The sequence below is a fragment of the Camellia sinensis genome, chromosome 15 (assembly GCF_055761805.1).
Source record: "Camellia sinensis isolate YWXY chromosome 15, ASM5576180v1, whole genome shotgun sequence".
NCBI classification, from domain to species: Eukaryota; Viridiplantae; Streptophyta; class Magnoliopsida; order Ericales; family Theaceae; genus Camellia; species Camellia sinensis.
This window is the reverse complement of record NC_138975.1, coordinates 136,012,040-136,020,671: the sequence shown is the minus strand read 5'-3', so window position 1 is coordinate 136,020,671 and position 8,632 is coordinate 136,012,040. Positions and strand designations below refer to the sequence as shown.

The 8,632-nt window shown below is 36.9% G+C and overlaps 1 pseudogene; it reads right to left on the bottom strand.

The window, feature by feature from the left end:
- Positions 1 to 7,642: 7,642 nt before the first annotated feature.
- Positions 7,643 to 8,610, bottom strand: LOC145813322 (PR5-like receptor kinase pseudogene; annotated as a pseudogene).
- Between the last annotated feature and the right edge of the window lie 22 nt (positions 8,611 to 8,632).

Here is an 8,632-nt window from a genome sequence, read left to right as displayed (position 1 = left end):
AGATGTCTTTCCAGAAGATCTTACTAGTTTACCACCTCACCGGGAGATCGAGTTCTCTATTGAATTAATGCCTGGCACGGCATCGATTTCCATGTCATCGTATAGATTTGCACCTGCCAAATTGCATGAGTTGAAGATTCAACTCCAAGAACTTTTAGACAAGGGCTTCATTCGCCCTAGTACATCGCCTTGGGGTACGCCGACTCTCTTTGCGAAGAAGAAGGATGGGTCATTGCGGTTGTGTATTGATTACCGCAAGTTGAATAGAGTTACAGTTAAGAACAAGTATCCTCTACCCAGAATAGATGATTTGTTTGACCAACTTAGAGGGTCTCGTCGCTTCTCAAAAATAGATTTGAGGTCGGGGTACCATCAGTTAAGAGTTCGGGAGGAGGACATTCAGAAGATGGCCTTTCGTACTCGTTATGGCCACTATGAATTCCTTGTAACGCCTTTTGGGTTGACCAATGCACTGACTTCCTTTATGGATTTGATGAACATAATTTTTTGGGAATAATTAGACCGTTTTGTGGTCGTCTTTGTGGACAACATCTGGATTTATTCAACCTCTGAAGAGGAACACGATACTCACTTGGTTGTAGTGCTGGGTTTACTTAGTGAGCACCAATTGTATGCCAAATTTGAAAAATACGAGTTTTGGTTAATAGAGGAAAAGTTTTTGGGGCATGTAGTGTCTAGAGAGGGAGTAAATGTGGACTCCTCAAAGATAGATGTTGTACAGGATTGGGAACAACTCTAGAATGTTTTTAAAATCTGGAGTTTCTTGGGATTAGCAGGGTATTATCGACGTTTTGTAAGGGACTTCTCTAGACTAGCTGTACCTTTGACTAGGTTGACTAGAAAGGGTATCAAATTTGTGTGGAGTGAGGCTTGTGAAAAGTCATTCCAAGAGCTTAAGACTAGATTGACTACCGCACTGGTTTTGATAATTCCAAAAAGGGGTTTGAATTACACTGTCTATTGTGATGCGTCTTGGGATGGACTTGGTTGTGTTTTGATGCAAGAGGGAAAAGTTGTGACCTACAGATCATGACAATTGAAAATTCATGAGAAGAATTACCCACCCATGATTTAGAATTAGTGGCGGTGATTTTTGCCTCGAAAATTTGGAAGCATTACTTGTATGGTGAGAAGTTTGAGGTTTTCTCCGATCATAAGAGTCTAAAATATTTGTTTTCTCAAAAAGACTTGAATTTACGACAACGGAGGTGGATGGAATTTATGGAGGATTATGACTTTCAGTTACACTATCATCCAGGGAAAGCCAATGTGGTGGCCGATGCTTTGAGTCAAAAATCTGTGAGTAGTTTGGCAAGTGTGGCCATTCGGGAATGGGATATGGTAGATGTTATTAGCAAGTTTGATTTGCACTTGGGTGAGTCTGGAGAGAGTGCTACCTTGCTTACTTTGAATGCTCAACCTACCTTGGTTAGGAAGGTCATAGAGGCACAACGGGGAGACTGTGATGTGGAATCAATCTATGTTAAGATTTCCAAAGGGAAGGAAGAGAAAGGTTTGAACGTTCACTCGGATCTAAGTGTACGTTACCTAGACCGTTTGTTTGTACCAGAATCTTATAGAGAGGAAGTACTTCGAGAGTTCCGTCACTCACGCCTTGCAGTACACTCAGGAGGCACTAAAATGTATCATGATCTTAGTCGTCAGTTTTGGTGGAGGGGTATGAAACGGGATGTCGTTTTATTTGTATCGAAGTGCCTTACTTGTCAACAAGCGAAGACCGAACACCAAAGACTAGCGGGTTTGTTACAACCCTTACTGATAGCTGAGTGGAAATGGGAGCGTGTTACCATGGATTTTGTAGTTAGGCTTCCTAGAACACAACGAGGCAATGATGCTGTTTGGGTGATTGTTGATAGGTTGACAAAGTCTACACATTTCATTCCGATGTGCACCAACGACTCAGTTGAACGCTTGGTAGAGTTGTACATTAGAGGGATAGTTCGACTTCATGGAGTCCCTGTGACTATTGTGTCGGATGGGGATCCTCGTTTTACTGCCCGGTTATGGAAAAGCCTTCAAGAGGCGTTGGGAACTAAGTTGACTCTTAGCACCGCTTATCATCCTCAAACCGATGGACAGTTGAAATGTACCATTCAGATTTTGGAGGACATGCTTAGAGCTTGTGTCCTTGATTTTAAGGGGCCTTGGGAAAGGCACTTACCATTGATTGAATTTGCTTACAACAATAGCTACCAAGCTAGTATTAGGATGGCACCATTTGAGGCTTTGTATGGCCGACCTTGTAGATCACTGGTTTGTTGGGCCGAAGTGGGTGATGTACCGTTGTTGGGTCCGGAAATTGTTAGAGAGACAACCGAGAAAGTTGTTCTCATTCGGAAGAGGTTAGCTACAGCCCAAAGCCGACAAAAGAGTTATGCTAAAAAGTGGAGACAACCTTTATCTTTTGAAGTTGGTGACCATGTGTTTCTAAAAATCTCACCAATGCGGGGTTTGATGAGATTTGGTAAGAGTGGTAAATTATCTCTAAGTTTCATTGGGACTTTTGAGATCTTAGAGCGAATTGGGGAAGTGGCATACCAGTTAGTTTTATCGCCATAACTTTCGGGAGTTCACAACGTATTTCATGCATCTGTGCTTAGGAAGTATGAACCCGACCCTTCTCATGTTCTTGATTGGATTGACTTGGAGGTAGGTGAGGATGCCTCTTATGAAGAACGACCGGTTCAAATATTATATACCCGAGAGCAAGTGCTACGGGGCAAAACTATACTGTTGGTAAAGGTGTTGTGGAGATACCATGGGGTTGAAGAAGCGACGTGGGAACGAGAGGCGGAAGTCTGCTCCAAATATTCGGATTTGTTTGAAAATGCTTAAGTTGCTTTTCTTTGTAATATTCCCTAGTGTTGAGGGAAACATATTTAAAGTTGTTAATCACATGTTGATATGTGCGTTGTTGTTTTAAGCATAAGGTTATTGAGAGTTGCCATTACTTTTTAGGAAATTTCATGTTTATGCATATTTGGGAGGTTGTTGTTAATGAGATAACCATGGTAGAAATGGTGGAATTTGGTTGAGAGTTAGTATTGTGATTTGAAAATAGCATGGCTTTGATCGCTAGAAACCCCTTTGTTTGGGTAGTTTGATTTGAAATTTTGGGGACGAAATTCTTTAAGGAGGGAAGGTTGTAGCGATCTCGGTTTCGATCCTTCTTTCAGTTTTTGCCATTTCGACTGGGCCGGTTGGGGATCGAGCTGCCTGGTCAGCTCGCAGGGGTCGAGGGGGCAGCGCCCCTTGGTGGGTCCAAGGGCAGCGCCCTGGCGGGGTTGAGGGGCAGCACCCCCGAAGCAAATATGCAAAATGCATTCGAAGTTGCTTGTTCGCTCGAGCGGAGAATGTTTGATTTCAGAAGTTTGACCGGTCTGTAAAAATACTGGGCTAGTGTATTTGATGCTCGAGCGGGGCTTTCCATGCCCGAGTGGACCATGTTATATCAGTTCGTGAATCTGATATTTCAGATCACTTTTTCAGTCCTCTTTCTCTCTAAAACTTTCCAGAATTCTAGATCGGGAGCTTCTCTCTCTAGAAGTTATCTTCTCTTTTTGATTTCTCCAAATCCATTGGGATTTAGACCTAAGTTCTTCACCAAAGTTGGTTATCATCTCGAGGGTTTCGTTGTGTGCGGTGAAGATTGAGTTTCGACACTGTTGATTTTGGAGGTTTCATCTCATTTCTTCTTCAAAACTTGAGGTAGGGATTTTCTTAGAGTTATATATATATTTTGCAAGATCTATATGATTTTCAAAATTATCTTTCAATAGCTTTGAAAATTGATTGTTGATTCAAGAAGTTGAGCGATTTTGAAAGTGGGTTTGTCTCTTGTTCTTTTAAAATGATCTTATGGGTTTTGATCTTCGTTGATTGAAGAAAGGATGATTTTGAAAAGTTTTCTTTCAAAGGATTTGAGTTGTATAGTTTTGGTGAGAAAACCTAGAATTTGGGAATTTTTTAAAAGAGACTGAAAATCCATGAATGATATTGTTGTATTTATTTTGTGTGTCAAAATAAATGGATGTTTAAAAAATTTCTTGTTTATATTTATATAAATGATGAATTTCAGGGAATATGAGAATTGTTGTTCATTTTAGAAATTATTGTTCAAAACGTTGAAATAGTCTTGAAATGACTAATTGTTGAGGATACTTGAGAAGAGGGAATTGTGTTTTTCCTTGGATGATGAATTGGAATAAAAGTATTTATATTCATCTTGTGTTATTAGCATAACAATTCATTTGATTACATTAAACTTTGAAAGTGGATTTGAAAACTTGCATTGAGAAAAGAATGTTGAGAAACAAGTTTTCATGAAATGGTTTTGGGGTAAATACGTTGGTAAGTCTTGATAGGTGGTGTAGATGATATTGAATAAGTTGGCCTGAGAGTCCGGGGTGAAAGATCGAAAACCTGCGCGAATAGGTGTCGAGCATTCTGGTTAATGCCGGTAAAAATGAAAATTTGGTAGTACTTGTATAGTCTACTTGCAGACCCCCGGCCTAGGGATTAGCAGAGTCGTGTTTACTACTCTTGAAATAAATTGTTAAGTTTTGAACAATTGAAATTGCATGATATCATTGAGCATGATGGTTTTCAAAAGATGAAAATGTGATTTATCTTAAAAAAGGGCATAGCATGGCATGTGCATTTCATCTCTTGAGACTTGTATAAAATGTATATACTTTGTTAAGAATTTCCTACTGGGCTTTATGCTCACTCTACAGGATTTTTGTGTAGGAAAAGATGTAGTGATCCCACCCAACTAGGAGCGTGGAAGTATGTGTGTTAGGAGTACAATACTCTCATTTTGCTGTGATTCTGTGTGTAAGCGAAGGGCTGTGTTTGTGTGGGTTTGAATAATCGTTTTGTGTAACCAGGCTCTAGCCTTTGAAACTTGTAAACCCTTGGGGTTATTTATTTGTTTATTTACTTCTTGTTGGATTAATGTATTGTTGCATGAAGAATTATTGTATCATGTAATGTAAGTTTGGAGATTTATATTTGGTTTTTCTTGAAAGAGCCATGATTGTTGTATTTTCATTTGGGTTAGAAATTTAGGGCGTTACAACATAAGTCAGTCTAAAATAATCTTTTGGATGGGTTCGATCTGCTGATTGCATCTGCTTAAATTTATGGTATGAATTTAAAATTGAAAGTCCACAAGATCAAAAATGAAACTTAAATCATTGTTTTGGTTTTAAGAAAAGGCACAAAATAATATTTGAAATATAATTTGTGAAAGTTTTAAGAATGTATTTTTAAAATAGGTATGATTTTTTGTGAACTCTTGAAACTTGAGAAAACATGGAGTATACATTATATACTTGGAATTTTTTTTTGCATATAATTAAGTTAGAATTTCTAATTTATGTGACTTGTATTTGAATGAAAGTGTCATATTGGTTGCCCAATTTATGACTCAAAACAAATACAAACGCAAGTCATGAAACTTGAGATACAAGAAATTTTTAGTTCTTCATATCTAAAGTTTTTGATTGTTTAAGGCCCACAATTTTTAATTTCTCAAACTTATTGAGAATAGTTTGTTTATATGTTAAAGTGGGTATCTGGTTATTTGAAAGGATAAATGCATATTTAAACACTTAGCATGAAAACTATGGTTTAAGATAAATAAAGATTACTCATGGTGGGAGTTTATCCTTGAATTATAAGAGATAATTCAATTTTCTTTTGTCACAAATATTTTTGTGGCAGTAATACTTGTTCATAAATGAGTCATGTTGTTTGTGCTAATTTATGTATTACAACAAATATGGGGGAGAGAAGCATAGTTGTTTGCTAATCTCGATTCATGACAAGTTACTTACAAAAACTTGAATGCATTCTAAGATTCAATAAAATGAAGTTTTTGAATTGTTTGATTCTTGGGCAAAATCTTTATTAAAATATAATTTTGTTTAAGCATTAATTTTGACTTGTATAGTCATAATTATTCTAAGTTTTCTATTTCATGAATTTGGTTTAGAATTTTATTATTCAAGCACACTTTAGTTAGTAAGTGATGAATGTTATTATTCTAATTTGTATCAAAATTGTGAGGGTGTATTGATATTTTCGTGTGGTAATATCTTAAAAGGAAATTAATTTTTCTTAGAGCACTTAAAATTTGGGGGTGCTTGGAGAATTTTACCAAAGTAACGGTTTCGATAGTAGGTCCACAAAGAATCTCAATTCTTTCTATAGGACAAAATTGGAGTAGAAGCAAAAATGGTTTTATTAACTCCTAAGGAACACCTCTATATTTATTATTTGAATTAAAAAATGGGAGTGACATAGAGTAACGGTAATTCTCAACTTATTCATAGACTTAATACCGTATGGCATTTGCTCTTAAACGTGAGTATTGTTTGAGAACAATACAGCGGATCCACTAGCTACTCAATAATATATAATAAAGAAGGTCAAACAGAAAATAACAGTTGCTAAACAAAACATTTGACTAGAGAACAAATGAAGGAAAGTTCATCGAGAGGAATGTGATTAAAACTTATAAATTTTGAGTTGCCATAATGGCAACCCAACCTAGCTAATTGGAGATCCCAAGACCTAGGTTGAAAGGGACAACCGAATTATGGATGACTCACCAAAAATCACTAAAGGAGTCTATCTCCTATCCATTTTTGTGATGAAAGTGATATCTAGAACGTGTGTTGTATGCAGAGTGCTTAGGATAAGCTATATTTTTAATGATTACTTATATCTTGAAAAACCCAGAGGGGTATCTTTCAAGAGGAGTATTTAAGAGACTCAATATAAGAATCACCTAATGAATGTGAAAGGGCCACTTCTATGAGAATTGAATAAGGCTATATTCTCTAAAGCACTCATGAAAACCAGGAATTGCCCAAGGCCAAAATAGGCACAACCGAAAGAACCAAGCTGTGTTCACTTAAATAGCGGAACAGTTCAAGGCATCATGTCCACTAGTTAGCTAGTAAGTCCGATAGTCTTTCATTAAGAAAGGTTCAAAGCTGAAAACTACCTATCCTGATGCAGGATATTTCCATTTTGTACTCTTTTTGTCGGTGTCTGCATTTCATTTGCATTGTGTTGTCAATTTCATTCATGTGGAGGATTGTTGGAAAATTTTAGAAGTGAATGGGAACTGACTCCATTCAAATGAAAGGACGCAACCTTTCATTGTGTCTCTTCATATGAAAGGGTGTGACCCTAACCCTTATGAATAGTCATAAACCTTTCATTGTGTCTCTTCATATGAAAGGGTGTGACCCTAACCCTTATGAATAGTCATAAATACTTCTATAAATACCATTCCCATGGTATTCATTTGAAAAGGCAATTGTTAGGATTCATACATAAGTCATAGTCAAGTATAAAAGAGAGAGTGCATAACACAAATTAGCTCGCTGTACACACAGAAAGTTGTGCAATTTCTGTGTAGGGTGATCATTGTATCCTAGAGACAAGACGTCCATTAATCGCAAGCACCAGAGATGAGGATGGAATTTTATCTTAAAGATACAGTGTTCAAATGTTGGCCTCGGTCACAATCTATATTGAATTTCTATAAGAAATTTCTTATATTTTATTTTATTATTTATTTGAATTAAATTGATTTTTTCAAAAATATTTTCCTACATAAATTTCTTTCAAGTATCTCAATCACCTTGCTAATTGCTAGTCTCTTTGATGGATTAGCTTGTACAAAACATAGCCTAACTAATATCATATTTCGTGCAACTTTTTCATCCTCTTCAGATTCAATCCCATGAAGTTCTATATCTCCATCACATTCTAGGTTCTTGTAGATCGAATGTGGAAAATATAAGTCACTAGTGTCCTCAACTGATTGTCTAGTGTTTTCTCTTCCCTAAACCATCTCTAGGACTAACATTCAGTAGCTATACAAATCAGCCTTGTGTGAGACTCTTCCAAAATGCCTAGAGAAGTCTTTAGGCACTATATATCCAATAGTTCCTCGAGCATGCAACATGGATACAATGCTCTCTTTCTTGGGACATAATTTAGCAAGCCCAAAATCAGAAATCTTTTAACAAAATTCTTTGTTTAGAAGAATGTTATGGGGTTTTATGTCAAAATGGAAAATGCGTGTTGTACATCAACGATGCAAGTATTTCAATCCCTGAGCAACCCCTACTGCAATTTTGTGCATTGTTTTCCATTCCAAGTGGTCATTTGTCTCATGTGATTTGTTGTTGTGTTTGAATTTCTCAAGAGATCCATTTGGCATGTACTCATAGATAAGAGCTCTTTTGCGACCCTCGAAACAATACCCTACAAGGCTTGCAATTAATGTTGACATGGGAAGTCTTACTAATGCTTGTGACCTCATTTATGAACTCTTCTCCACTACTGTCCTTTGTTTCATTTAGAAGCTTGACAACCACCAGATGTCCATCAAGGAGCTCGCCTTTGTAAACATCACCATGGCCACCTTTTCCCGAGTTTATCTTGGAAAGAATTTGTTACTTTCTTTATGCTTGAGTAGCTATATCTTTTTGGTACCAAAGATCCATTAATTTTCAAGAAAGCTTCCACATTATCACCTGCCATTGTTGATTTCCTTCAAAAGAAT